Here is a 16,140-nt window from a genome sequence, read left to right on the forward strand (position 1 = left end):
AGTATCGTCCATGGAAAATAAGTTGAACGGCGGTAAAGCCGAGTAAGTAACAGCCACGACCAACTAGGCCTGTCCGCGGTCGCAAACCGCAGTGCAGTTTGATCGCAGTTGGTCGTAGGTATAGTGAGTGGTCAGTCACTAAAATCATAAAAACTTTACAGATTGGACACAAAGCTTGTCTCATTCCTTTCCCACTTCTTTGTGACTATCGCCGTGTTATATATAGGGAACACCTTCTGAGTGGTTGGTCACATTATGAAAAAAAACTCAGGGCTTCCTGTAACTATTGTAGTAAGTATTACACATAATGAGCAAAAAAAAAAAAAAAAACATTTTCTTATGCTTTTGGCGACAAACGAACTTTCAGTTTGCTTTATACTATAAGCGAGTTCTTCAGCTGATTTGAACAATTTTCACTACATTAAGCTGCATGCAAGATATACGATATGCAATTTTTACGATCTTGAAAACTTTTGTAGCAGGCGAACAGGTATGCAGCGGAATTATTTATTTAACACTAATACAAATGTAAGCTTATTTATGCATTTTTAATGTTACAAAGGTCTTAGCAAATTGAATATACCTCTAGCCTTTCGATAGTGGGTTATTGAAGAAAAAAAATGAAAACACTTCATAAGTAATTTTCCGTAGAAGATCACATTAACCAGATGTTACTCAAAATCATGTATAAAACACATACGCTAATATCAACCGAGAAATCGATACGTACTCGAGGATATTGCGAGGAAATGAATAAAAACAACAAAAAATGTTGAGAGAGAGAGAGAGAGAGAGAAAAGAAATGAAAATTCAAAACGAACTTACCGTCTCATTGTGATTTATTTGTTTAGGAAACTGCAACTGTCTATCTGCGTATATGCTTTTCTTATTTGCTGCTCTCCTGACGTTCTTTTCCTTGTTAGATGTAATCCAATTCATAAGATTCCGTTTTCATCGTACGCATTCATTCATATATACGTCATTTGTGTAGTCAGTGGTATAAACAGCTGTTAGGAAATTTATGCCAGAGCACGAAATAAGTTTGTATGTGTGTTGTTGGAGTGTTCGAATGTAATCAAGAATGTTTTTTTTTTTTTTTTTTGAATAACACTTACGAGCATATATCATACGTATAACGTCTACATATAGCAGTAATGAAAACTAAAGATGAAATAGAACAGCGGCACTTTAGAGCTTTTGTTTTCTTTTCTTTTTTTTTTTGTTTTTCGTATATCGAACACACTTTTATGATAAGTGCTTGCTTGTACAGCAAAGCTGTACTAGCGAGAGCATAAAGATGTGTATTTTTTTTTTTTTTTTTTGTTATTTATTTATTTATTTTTTTTTTTTATTTGTTATTTTTGTGGTTTCAATGTTATTCAGGCTTCAATGCCAAATCAAAGCAGAAAAGAAAAAGGGGGGCTCTCAACAAAAACGATGCTTCTCTTAGTGCATTTTACATTTATAGAGTTAAAAACAATAAAAAAATATTTTATTAAAAAAAATCCTTTTATGCAAGTATTATTATTATTATATATAGCTATTGTTAGTGCGTTGTTGCTTAACTTAAAAACTAATCATACCACAATCACTCCTATTCACCCTTTTTAGCACATGCACTTACTTTAAACTGGAGAAATTCAAGTCTTTTTTTTTAGATTAAGATTTGAAACAAAAAAAAAAAAATAAAAAAAATATTATATCAACCATCGAACCGTAACTGGGTCATATTAGATTCCGTTCTGCCTTCATAGTCTCCAGAAATACGCATTAAAAAAAAAAAAAAGAAGAAAAAAAAGAAGATAAAGTAGAGGCACACATAATGTATAATTCACTTTCTGTATATCTATCGTCTGCTACTTACTTACGTTCATAAAAAAGTGAGATAAAATACCTGAAACTTGACACACATGCTATGTGTTTAGTTATATAGGTTGCAAGGCACATTTTAAAATGATCGCAGTCAAGCAAAGCAAGATGATACGTATTAAAGATTTGCTCTCAGCCTAAAATATATTTTTTTTTTTTTACTTTTTCCTTAATTTATGTAATTTTGCTCTTTTACTTAATATAATAAAAATTTAATAACGGACAACATACTTTATGCTGGCGTATTCCTCCTACTTACCAAAAGACCACAATAAAAAAAAAAAGAGCAAAAAGCGAAAAATTCATGCTGAACTGACAACGACTTTTGTGATGCCCACAAACGTTAACAAATTTTAAATTTATTTTCTTAGTAAATTTTTAGCAGATACATCAAATACAAATAGGTAAGAGTAACATGCTACATAAGCATCATAGTCAATATAGTATGACGTATCGTACATGGCCAGAGTATTTGCGCGGACATAAGCCTTCACAGTACGTTCGCTTGACCGTATGTAATATGTAAATCAGAACATACCCATCCTGAGTAACAACCCTAAGCTTCTCTTTAACAAGCTGGCCAACGAATGATTTATTTAAAATAACAACAAAGTCGCCTGTTATGGAATATAGAGTATAATCGTCCATCCTTAAGTCATAATCGCTCGGTTTACCAAATTTCATCAAAACCTAATCGTTAATAGTGGCCTATAGATGGAACAAGGCACTTCTTCGACGGACAATATATGGACAGATATCTCGAAACATTTTAAATCATGCTGAACTGATTTGTGTAATAAAAATTATGCCCATCTAAGTGTGCTCTCATCACAGATGATATAATATATGATAATACATCGGAAAAATGCTTGTAGTGGGACGTAACGTTCTACAAAGTTTGTGCCCAAATGTATAAAGCCAACAATGCCTATTTCTAGATGATTACAATCGCATGACAAAGTTAATAGATGCTCTACGATGTATATACAAATTTTTGGCATTGTTTAGCAAAACTTTTTTACTCGCTATTAAGCTAACCATGCCGAAACACTTGGTTAATCAAAAAACCATAAAAAATTTATCACAAAAAAAAAAAAAAATATATATATATATATGTATATAAATAAATGTAACACAAAAAACAAAAGCTTTCCTCTTAAGAGCAAAAAAAAAAAAAAAATTTAAAAAAAATGATTTTTATTTGTACTGTTATTAAAAAAAGAAAACAGAAAAAAAAAAAAACTCGCATTCTTTCCATAAAACCCAAATAAAATTTCAATGAGTGAGAGAAAAAATCGCACGTTAATAATGCGAAAAGCGTGAAGTACTTAAATAAACACTTTAAAAACTTAATCTGTTGATGGAAAAAGTATTCAAACTATAAGAAAAAGTAAAATGTTTCGTATTTAATATAATAGACATAGACAAAACAACTAAAACTAAACAAAACAAATATTTCAATCGACTGAAATCAAATTTTTCGCTTTCTATACATCCACTGTTTGTTTGTTGTTTTAATAAAACAAAACAATTCGCGCGCTTATGCGAACAGAATGTATTTGCTTTTGCGTATTGAAGTGTTTGTTTTAATTTTCAAAAATTGTATTTATTTTTTTTATTTTTGTTTTTTCTTTTAATTATAAAATAACAACAGCAACACCGTAAACATAGAATACCAATGTAAAGGTAAACATATGATTGCAAAATTATGATTTCAGATCCAGGAGCAGACGAAAAGTGCCTCATATTGCACCCATAGGAAAAACAAATGCGTTTAAATTTGGTCCCTTGTACATAAAAAAAAAGACAGCTAAAGCCATTCTTAAAAAAAAAAAAAAAAAAAATTTAAAAACCAACTTTCCCCCGAACTTTGCCACTGTTCGCAACAACTTTGGATTTGAGATAAAAAGGTTTTGCATACATGTGCTTGAAGATTTGTATTTGCGCTTATTTAGAACTCAATTAACATCAGAGCTTTATCAATAGGATCGGAGCAATGCTATTGCTTTGAGGCCAATGCTCTTAGGTTATCAAAATTAGAAAGTCTTCCCGTCATAAAAATCAATTGAATAACTGAAAGATTTGCTTTATATGAATTTATTTAATAAATTTCAAAAGGCATGGTGCCTGAAAATCCTTTATTACCCAATATTAACGTTATGTCCGTCTTTTCTAGAGGGAGAGCTGAATAGAGGGTGAAACATTTCGGAAATCAAAGCTTCATGAACGCACTTTTTCTAAGCTAACGCCTTTTGCTTTTTATACGTCACTTGTGGTACAAGGATTTATTAAGTTTGCGCAGATACATCAAACACCCAGCAAGGCTTAAGGTCTCTATTCTATCATCTGCTATTATACCCATCCGTTCAGAATCACTTTTTGCATCTATGTAAGCTTGTCTGTTCGTCGATCTGGGTGCCTGTCTTCGACCTGCAAGTCGCAATCTTTGAGGTACCTTGATGAAATTTTCTACACAAACTATTTTGATCCAAGGATGAACGTTGTTCATATTGACTCGGATTGGAGCCACCCGACCACTTCCCATATAACGCCTTATTTGAAAAAATCAAATATTAATGTGATTTGACCGTATACTCGCACCTATGCCGAGTGTTCAAAGCATAACACTTTATAGCCAGGTAGAAAGACACAAAAAAGAAATAAAGGTACTTCTCCCGTCATGGATTAATTCAATGATTGGCGCATATCATATTTCACATTATTGGTAAACCTTGCGGCCTGCCACATAGCCACATAGTTCAAAAAGCGCGACCTTTAAGCTCTATTTCTGATGCGACCTCATACTATACTCAGCTCTATCCATACTTTATAAAGAGTAATTGTAAAATTTAGTTTAATAAATTATCATCGAGTTAGACGTTCAAATTATCCCTTAGCTCATTTAGCATTAAAATTTGCAAAAAAGGCGCAAAATTCTATGTGTGAAAGAAAAAAAAATTTAATTGTGATTTTCTTTATGGGAATTTCGCTAAAGAATTATGCAGATCATCTACATCAGATATCTTACAGATACGTTTTAATAAATTGAAAACCTAACCTCAATTTAATTTTTCCCATATCCTGTTAATGTTACAAAAGTTCATTATGTTTTTTTTCTGTTTATGTTATACCGAGCAGTGACATAGGACATGAATTCCTGCTAGTAGTGGAGTGAGTTGCTCCATGATGCATCTTCACTTGCAATTATTGCATGACCACTTGTTAGAGATGGTTAAAAATTATTTTTCTCACCGAAACTCGTAAAAACATTTCATATGGATGGCAATCAAACTTCGCCAGAGATTTTGCTCTATTCCTTCCATTCTTCTTAGCCCGTTTTTTTCTTATTACTATTTTGTGGCATATAAACATCATTGGTTTTTTATTTATGACTCGACTTACACAAAGTTCATCCCGCTGACGGCTGATGGCTGTGAAAGCACGGTCATTATGAAACATGGGGAGCTTACATGTCAAATTTCGAAATCTGTCTTCGTTGTTTTAAATGGGAAAACATAGCCGAGTTATTATTGTTTAGTCCGAAAAACACTTTCATAGCGTAATCCATGGGTTATTATTCATTCAGTTACAGATGAAGAAGTAAACAAATGCCAAAAGGCGTCATTATTATTGTGTCACTATTCAACCAAGGACAAAAGGGCACCAGTTATTGGTTGTATTTAGCCGCAGTTCCATTTTTTTTTTTTTTTTTATATTTGCCCAGCCAATGATAATGGAATGTTTCCTGTGTATGGACAGAATGGCTAAAAAAGATTGCTAGCTAGAGGGGGGAAGAAAAAGGGAATAGCATTTATGTTTATTCAAAAGGCGTAGGCGAGAAGGTCAGTGGAGGTAGTTTGTTCCAAAGGCCAACAATGTGATTAAAAAGCTACATGCTGGTGTTGTATAATGTTGTGGGAAAATGTATTTCAATGCCAATCCTCCACGCATGGGTTTACGACAAGCTAAGCAATGCTAATTGTGATAATTTTAAGCAAAACATCAGCTTATCTGTTGAAAGTGCAGAGTGTAAAATAGTTGTTATTTATATTTCAATGAGAATTTGAGATATATTACATGAGATAAAAATCTCTTCCTCTTTGTTTATACTTTTCTCTCCCACTAAACTAAACGTGACGAATATTCGATTATAGCTTCTTGTAACTGGAATATGAATACAACAAGTCATCTACGCAAATTTCGAAATATTTGTATATATTTTGATCTTCCCTGTTCCCCCCTTCCACCCTCCCCCATTACCTATTCAAAAAACCCCATCATATATTTTTTTAATGTTATTCGACATTTTAAGCTATGTCGATAATGATTATATATACAAACGCTAGAATACAGAAAATTCGGTTATTAGTGCATAATGAAAAGGATCAAAAATTCACCTTTGCTTAGGGATCACAAAACATTCACGTTCACATGCACATCAAAAACAAAAGCACAAAATCAGCATAAATTAATATCGTCGTTGTACTGTGTCTACTCTATAAACGTTAAATTTCAGTTTTAATATGATTATGTATCTCTAACAGCAATAATAATGTTTTGCTTTGCTGTCATAACTACAGCAAACATACCGTATGTATGTATATACGCACAATACTCCACAACCGTTCAACCAACCAAACCAAGCGGCCCAACAAACAAAATCGAATTTATTACTTTTAAGTATGTACTGGTATAACTGCGATTCATCGTGTCCCCGTATAGTGGTTACCCGTGCTTTGTGCAAATTTCAATTTTATATATGTATTGGTGTATTTAGAACGCTTATAAGTTGTAAGTAAGTGTACACTTGAATATTTGTGTTTATCAATGTCTTTATATGTATGTATATATGTGTGTGTGTGTGTGTATGTGTACACGAGAGTGAAACGTTTACATAAACGACTATTGATTATCCTGCTGGCATAGTAAAATTTTGTCGACCGTTATAGCCAACACAGGCACACAAATACACAAATATCAAGTAAATTTTAAGCTGAACAGCCAAGTGCATGTATATATATGTATACGCTTGTACGTATATTATGTACATATTTCACATTAGTGTTAGCAATATTTAGAATGTCTTTTATATCATACGGAATAACGATAGAATTTGTATGAGTTTGCTTTGTACTCAGTTAAGTATTGTGTTCACGTTTAGCGTTGACACTGTCATCTCCCTTTCAATCTCTATCTACATATATAACACCTTTTGCGCTTATGAATATACGCATACGCACACACATATAAATTCCATTTATAATACATTTATAAGCTTTCTGTTCCATATATGCCTAAACGTACATCAATTATTTTTTATATTTCCTTCTCCTTCTCTCTCTCTCTCTCTCTCTCTCTCTCTCTTTCTCCGGTAGAGTAAACCTCGTTTATAGTATTGACTTAACTTTTACTTACTTAACTACGTGAGGATATCTATTATATAAATGATTTGCACGCACGCACACGCTCACAAACACTTTGAATTGTAGTGGCTGTAGTCAAAGAATGTCTATGAATTGTATACGTAGTATAGTTTACACTGTTTATGTTTTTCTATATAAATTGTGTTGTATATACGTTATGTGTGTTAGCGTGTTAAATTTAAATATACGAATGATAGCAATAAACATACAACAGCTGATATAATAAATACCATTCGCTTACTTATTCACTCGTTCACTCACACTCTCTTTTCGTAAGCACAAAACTTTAATGACATTTTTTCCTTTTCGGTTACATGCGCACAAACACACTTGCATATTTATATGGAAACGTTTTTGTTATTTTTCTTCGTTTTTTTTCTTTTTTTGCGTACAAATGTTACCTGGATTCTTAAAAAAATAACAAAAAAAAAAAAAACAAAAAAAAAAACACTCGAAATACATACATATATATGCGAGGAAGACTTACAATAATACCTCTACTGTTTTGTTCGTAAGTGCGAGTGTGTGCATAAGTGTTTGCTTTTAACACATGGCTTGCAGATATATTTGACGTTCACATGTATTGTCCCCTACCTTTAGTTACATGCTAAACACATTCCTTTTTACAATACAACCACATTAAAAATGTTGATTGTTTTTTTATGTACGTGTGCGTAAAATGTGTGCATGAAAAGAATACCTTTGTTATTAAGCTATAACTACGTTATGTATATTCGTGCATATATATATACATATATATGTACGTGTGTTTGTGTATATGTATGCATTAGTTTGTTTTAATATAGAATATCTTAATGTATACTTAAACATTGCTTTGTTCGCCCCCAGCGCTTACGTTGCAGATTTTATTAACATTATGCAGATTTTTATGACTGCTACTAGAATAGTATTAGAGACATAAACTTATTATAACCCCAACGCTCGCAAAAAAATCACAAAGCCAGGTTTATTCTAATAGGGTTAAAGAAAAAAGCGGCGGTAAAATCGCTTACTTTAACTTTATTTAGGAATGGGAAAGTAACTAGATTCTAGATCAATCGTTTTGAAACTTGATACTATCCCACTTTACCGAAAGATAAAGGAAATTTCTGTTGCCCACCCTCCACAACCAATTTGTTTGCACTGAGTACAATGATCTTGTTGAGAAAGGAATTCCTTTGTCAGAAAGCAGATATACAGCAAAAGTACGACCTTTCTTCAAAAGTAAACTTACTTCCCTTCTTCTTTAGTCACTTCAATGAGCGAAAATTAACGTTAATTCAAAAAAAAATTAAAATCAATATGATCTGTCTATACGTCCATGATTGGCAAAACACTAAAATTTAAAATTTCTTGTAGGTCTTCATTTTAAATTCAAAATGTATAAGCGTGTTTGCGAAAATCCCTTAAACATTTATTATGGTCCGCTTACAAACGGGTCAAAAGTAGGCTGCAACTTACAGCTGGTAACTTACAGGGGCATATTAATGTAAAACACTGTGCGAGTATACCTTAAGACAAGTTTAAAGGGGCGATGTAAAATTAACCATTATCGATCAGTTAACAGTTAATCAGTTAACGCCTACTTTCATAAAAGTGTATTAAAATTATAATAAGTTGATTTAAGCAGATCGTAGTTAAGCCCTGCGATAAATATAATTTTCTTGTTCGTAAATATGGCATTTGCTTAGCAGTCAGAACAATCAAGCAATGTACACGAAGTACATTTCACTTGTTTTTGTTATTAAAATGTGTGAGAAATCCTTCCTGAAGACGTAACGGTTACAACATTTCTTCTTAGTCTTCCAACTTGCCAGCCCTTTCATTAGAAATTCACTTTCGCTTCTTATAAAAGTTATGCGTCTTAACAAGAACCAGTTTATGATTAGATGAATATGTACTACGCTTAAAGAATTGTTTTCGAAAATTTTATCAAAATAGCGGACAAGTTTAATTAACATCATCTTCACTTATTTGTCAGATATTTTCTATCTCATGCGATTTTTTGGTCACTACTTTCTAAACAGCGAATGTATTGCGAATAATTGATTAGAAAAAATTATTTTACTAAGAGATTTAATTAGTGCACTATTACAAGAAATGTAGATAAGTATGTAGTAGTAGTACTAAAACGCGGTTAATTGGGTCTATTCTGTCAACAGTAATATAAAACAGAAGTAATAAAAACTGCATTTATATTACACTCAATGAAGGAAGTATTGCGCAGCAATATTAAGGGCAATAAGTTCTATGAATTTTATAGGCACTAAATTCTTCTTTTTTTTTTTTTTTAATATTTTTCTAAATAAAGGAAATATGTACGCGTAACAATAAGAAAGCCTTTCATTTGATATCAAATAGTTAAATTCAGAGAAATTTGAATTGAAAATTTGAATACTAAATAAAAAGTGGAAAATAGATCGCTCGAAATGTTGAGGAATGGGGTATAATTAAAAAACAAAGCGTTTCAAGCGCTTGAATTGACGTAAATGCTTAAAAGACTGTCAATAGAGCTACTCTCGCGTTTGGTGAACCGTTGTTTATAACAGAAGACATGAAGAAGAAAGAAGAAGATTTGAAAAATATCAAAAAAGAGTTGTCTACTAAAATACTGCTGGCTAAAGTAGATTTGAGAAGCCGTGTTTGGGAGCACATTTTTCAACGTTAGATGTTGGATTAAGATCTTTGAATAAGACAGAAAAAAGAGTAGCCAGTGCTTTTGCTGACTGGACTATAATGAACTGAATTAAAGCGTTTTGAGAAACAAAAGATTAAATCCATGCAAACACACTGCCTAATGGAGTGGAAGATTTGCTTAGAAAAAAAGATTTCGACTAAGAATTTCCAACAAAAAAAAAGTAATCAGTAACACCGCTGAGTATAATTAAGGAGCTATTTTTAGAAAGATATTTTACTTTCGAGGCTTTTAAAAAGCAAAATATAACAGGCGAACACATTACTGAGGAGATTACAATTAAGGAACTGTGTTTATAATTAAGAAGTGGATTAAGAACTTTAAACAAAAAGAAATCAGTCAGTAATACTGCTAAGTAGACTACCATGAAGAAACTTTATTTACAAAACTGTTGCTTAGAACTAAGGGCTGGACTAAGAGCCGTTAATAAGACAAAAAAGAAAGTAAGTCTCTGCTGGGAAAAATGTTTTTCATAAATGTGGAGAAGTATAAAATAAAATATGCTCCTGTCTAGAATGCAATTAGAGCACTGCGTTCAGACTCATTGCCCACAATTTACTCAACGCATAATCACATATTTGATAAAATAAGACCAAGACGAAATGAAATTTCCAAAAAAACATTAGGGAAATAGCAAAAACAGATAAAAATGTTTTATGCCTATAAGGGACATGATATAAACGTGTCTTACGAAGTCGGCATTTAAAAAAAAAGTTGAATGAAAATTCAAAGGTAACGAATGAAATTCAGCATGTGAAAAAGAAGTTACAAAAAAAAAAAAACAAATACCTGGAAATGCATTAAGTAAAAGTTTATAAACAAAGAGAGGAAAGAAATTAGTCAAAAAGAAGAATTAATTCTATGGAAAAGAAATGTTGTTGTAATTAATTTCCTTTAATCTTTGCAAGCAGTTTTCTGTAAAAAAAATTTATCTTAGTTTTGTTAACACTACAGTCTACACTATCATAAATTCACAATCCGGGCTTACCAATCTATTTTAAGGTACATAACCTATGGCAAATAAAATGAAAGGAAATTTTCATAAAGAAAAGAAGAGAAAGCATTATAGTGGATCGCGATCTACCATTAATCTACACCAGTTCGCTTAATACGGTAATTCAAAATGAAGGTTTATATGGAAAGTGATAGAAGAAGTGGTACAATCAGAATCATTTTTGACAGCGTTTGTTCTGGAAGCAAAACATACCAAATTTCGTCGAAATCGGTTAAAAATTGCGACGAACAGACAAGCTTAGATAGTTTCAAGAAATGATTCAGAAAAGTAGAGAAAGATACAAGAAATGAGGGAAGGACAGATGGACAGACATTTTTAAATCGATTCAGAAAATGATTCAGGAAACGAAGGAAGGATACAAGAAAGAAGGAAAGAAGGGATAGCTTCAAGAAATGATTCAGAAAAGTAGGGAAAGATACAAGAAATGAGGGAAGGACAGATGGACAGACATTTTTAAATCGATTCAGAAAATGATTCAGGAAACGAAGGAAGGATACAAGAAAGAAGGGAAGGACCGATGGACAGACAATTTTGAATCGATTCAGAAAATGATTTAGAAAAGGAGGAAAGGATACAAGAAAGAAGGGAAGGACCAATGGACAGAAAATTTTAAATTAATTCCGAAAATGATTCAGAAAAAGTAGGTAGGATACACGAAAGGAGTAAAGGACCAATGGACAGAAAATTTTAAATTAATTCCGAAAATGATTCAGAATCGATCGGTATAATGAAAGTTAGGTCCATCAAAAGTGCCAGATGTTTCATATATTCCCACAAAACTTAACATACTCTCGCATCACTAGAAGCGCCGAGCATAGAAAAACTGTTTGCCTTAACTGCCAGGTAAACAGATCGAATAACGTCAATTACTATTCAAAGCGGGAAGACCATTGAAATAGTGTTCAGGATAATAATATACTATAAATGATTACATTACTAAGTTATATGTGTACAGTTGTGTGTATGTTCATGCAAATAGATTTGCGAGAAAATTTGATTTATGTCATAACAATACGTAATCAGAGGACCTCCGCACTATTTAGCAATAAAATTGCTTTATTGGACTATTTCACTGTTTCACTAAAACAAATTAAAAAGCTGTGAAACGTTTATTTAATAGTTATTACGATTTAAGCTGATTATGAAAACATTATATATATATATATATATATATCTACGCAATGGTATTTTTTTGGTGAATTTTGGTTTTCAATAACAGACATAGTTGCACAGTTTCCCAATCGTTAAAGTGTAAACGAATAGGTGAGAGATGATTTTTTATTTTTCTTTGTTTATTTGCAAAAAACAATCTGATAACAAAATCTTTTTTGATTATGATGATGAGCGAGAAGTTGTTATCGTCGTTGAATTAAACATAATTTTCACGATTAATCGGAATATCACAAGTCGCCCACATATTGCATTATTTATATTAGATATGAACCTTATCCCTTTAATATTTATTAGCTTTAATTAAATTCTTCACCTATCTCTTTCTCTTTCTTCTTTTCTTTCCAATCATCATCGTGTTAAAGGAACAGCTGACATCCCCTGAGTGATTGGCTATAAGAACATATAATAGTTATCAATTAATATGCAAGAGCAAAAAGTTGAAGAATCACTATTACGAATACTTAGTACGACAAATTGCAAAATTTATATTCGGCAATAAAACATGACGCAGCTTAAATGCAAACGACTTAAAATTGTTCAAATTTGCGAAAAATAAAACAAATTTAATAATAAAGAGGGGATTTTAAATTTTTTCTAGGGCAAAATACTAAGCATCTTAAATTCCTGTATAAATTAGAAAACCATTGTTGATAATTAGGAAATGAATTTGGTGCTTCGAAGAAGACGAAAGAACAGTAAGCAAAACTACTGCTGAGTGCAACGACTAGAAATTATTCACCTTTTTTTAAGTACAAAATAAATTTAACAATAAATAGGGGATTTTAAATTTTTTCATGGGGTAACAAGTAAACATGTTAATTTAACTGATCAGCTGGGGTTCTACCCGTTTTTCTTACCTGTCGGAGAAGTGATATCAGAATAGAAGCATACATCGTAGTGTATTCCCTACATTCCTGATAAACATGAAATTTTAAATTGACTTAGCCGAATTCTGATGTCCCTCCCGACTGCTTCGATATCAGTTTTTCTGACAAATCCCTTGTCTACTTTTATAATCGTTTAACTTTTTAATATGCATCACATTTGCATTGGTTTCATTACAAATCTCTCTTTGGCAATTTGCGATATTCTTTCCCCTAAGTGTGGAGGAGAAAAATTTCATCAAATATTATTTTCTAGTTATTAAACTTTATTTTATTTCGTAACCAGAAGAAAAAAAAGAACACACACAACTTTTTCAGAAGTTCCCAACCACATTTGCTAGAAGAACTATACACCGTTTTAATCATCTCAATTTTCTCTATTTCCCAGTTGTCCTCTAAACTCTCCGCTTGCATTCCAGTAAGCTTATTTAACCTCTCTTCTAATCCTATTGTAGACTTTTCTGCCTATACACTTCTTTGCCTGGGCATAGTTCCACCTATCTATGACTTTGCCTAATTATTCCTTTATTTCTTCATTCCTTTCCTCGGACATTAGTTAACATGTCTATAAGCCTTTTTTTTCACCCGTTTCTTTGCCTATCGGTTTACTGTCAATACATCGTTCTTCTCGTCCACGTTCTTGTGTATCAACCTCTTTACCTATTCGTTTGTAGGACTTACGTCATCTTGTTTATCCGTCCCTATGTCCATTAACCTCTTTATCCAAGCGTTTCTTTGTCAATTCATTTATTATCCATACGTTTTATCCATCCGTCTGTTAATTCATCCATATATCTGAGCATTCGTCCACCTGTTCATCTGCGTATCCATTGATTTGTTTAGCCCTCTAGCTGCCTGACAATTTGTCCAAATGTAAGTTTGTTCTGCTATGGTTCAGCCTATCGTTTTTCAGCTTTTCATCTTTCCACTTGCTTGTTTGTCCATCCGTCAGCTTGTCTTTTCATCCCTTTACTGTCGATGGCTATCTGCGATTTATCAAACTCATATAAATATTGTACACAAAAAGAATGATCTCACCCGCCGCAAAAATATATATGAAGAAGGGAAATTCGATTTTTTTCATTCCATCATAAAGAGCAGTTAGTTATCAGCAACATTCGCCTTTAGCCTTATCCAAGTTTTTATTTATTTTTCTTATAAATAAAATCCATATATATTGGAAAAAAAGAAAAAACACACTTTCTTAAACAATAGATAAATAAATAAAGAAAAGACAAAAGAAAAAACAAAGGGGAAAAAAACTTAAAGCAATAAAATCATAAGTTCATAGGTTAAACGAGTCAAGTCAAGTCAAGTCAACCTAAACTGCAGTCTGTAATGCTGGTAAAGCACAATTAATTTTAAACTCATCTCTTATTCAATTCATTTGGTTAGCGAGGAGTAAGCTTGCATTCATTATAAATTCTTGCATTATATTTATTATGTACCCGCGGCGTCGCGTATACTGTCTTTAAGTCGCTTAATTACGATTGTGCAAACAAAAATGTTTTATTTTTATTCACATTTCACAACTTGATTACTTTTTCTTTTTTTCTCTTTTTTTTCTTATAATTTTAAAGCAAAAAAATTAATATAATACGCGAGCATTTTTAATGAAATCCTACTGAATGAATAATTCATTCTTATAATTGAATTTACGTAATTAGAAATTAAAAGTACCGTTCGCTGAACCATTTCATCTCGCAAGTAAATAAATATTTAATTAAAATTATAAAACGACTCGATTATATTTTAAGACTGTTATGCACATGAAATTGTCCTGGTAACCGTGCAGCAGTTACGGCAATACGTGCCAATTATAAGTAAACAAGAAATCATGAAAAGAATTTACAAAATCCATCTTCAATCCAAATGCAAGTGTTGAGCGCGTGTTGAACAATTGCAACGACAGCTAATGCCATCATAACTGTACAATTTTTTTAAAATTTTTTTTTTGCTTTTTCTTTTATAAGTTTATACATACATAAGCAAAACACACTTTTACAAAGTAGTAGTAAATACGATTTTATAGCATATAACAAAATACACGTTGAATTAATCGCTGTGTATGTGTGTGTGTGTTTGTGTGTGTGTGTGTGTATTTGCACACACTTCGTAAAGACATTTCATTTCCGTAACAAGTCATGAAACTAAAACTACTTAGCAGCGCATACACATACGTACATATATGAATTTGTTTATTTATTTACACAGGAATACGTTACGTATAAATAAATGTTCGTTTGTATAAATGTTCGATTTTAAAAAGAATCTTTGATTTGCTTATGTTTCTTTTTTTTCCCCTTCACACTCACATTAGGCAATTTTGCCTTTTTAAATTAAATGAATTTTTTTTTTTTTTCGTTTCTATTTAATTTTTTTATTATTTTTCAAGTCCTTTGTTAAAAGCTTTCATTTACTTTAGTTTCTTTATGTTTTTTCTTTTTTCCTTTTTTTTATTTTTTCTTTCATTTATTCTTAACACATTACCGTGTCCTTCAAGTATTACCGGAGAACTATTTTCTTGGCCAGACCACCCTTAACTAAATCATTGAAAACATAACACACATCAATGCGTTACACATTTTTTTTATGACTAATGCCAATCAGGCACACCACCACAAAGACGAACACAACGACGACATTATCATTATTATTATTATTATTATTATCATCGAAAGCGATATATACGACGACGATGATGACGACTAGAAATAACCGTTATGGCACTGCTGCATAACTAATCCTTACAAAGTTTGCTTTACGAATAACGGTAATTCAGTTAGACGCTCAACGTTTATGACCAAAGATATTTAAAAAAATTAATATCATTTGATGTGTGGTGAATAAAAATTTGTTACAATTCACCATTCATTACCTTGAGATTTAATGGTTTAAAATACTGGGTTTTGAGTAGCATATGCAATATTTTTCTTTCTCTTCTCACGAACGCATTCATTGCGCCGAATCGTTGTTTTGTTTATAATGCGCGTTTGTTTGTTGAATTTATTTTAAACATTCTTTAAATTCTTTACCTTCGGTCATATGTTTATTGTTTTTATTATTCATTGTCTTTATTGC

General features: G+C 31.8%; 1 long non-coding RNA gene across 1 annotated transcript; it reads right to left on the minus strand.

Moving 5' to 3' along the window:
- Positions 1-1,097: 1,097 nt before the first annotated feature.
- On the minus strand, positions 1,098-15,394 carry LOC119636501. The gene is made up of 2 exons (XR_005247151.1): positions 14,740-15,394; positions 1,098-1,440 (listed from the first exon to the last, which is right to left on the minus strand). It is a non-coding gene; the product is annotated as an uncharacterized LOC119636501 (long non-coding RNA).
- Positions 15,395-16,140: the final 746 nt, after the last annotated feature.

Source organism: Glossina fuscipes, unplaced genomic scaffold (genome assembly GCF_014805625.2).
Source record: "Glossina fuscipes isolate IAEA_lab_2018 unplaced genomic scaffold, Yale_Gfus_2 28, whole genome shotgun sequence".
NCBI lineage: Eukaryota > Metazoa > Arthropoda > Insecta > Diptera > Glossinidae > Glossina > Glossina fuscipes.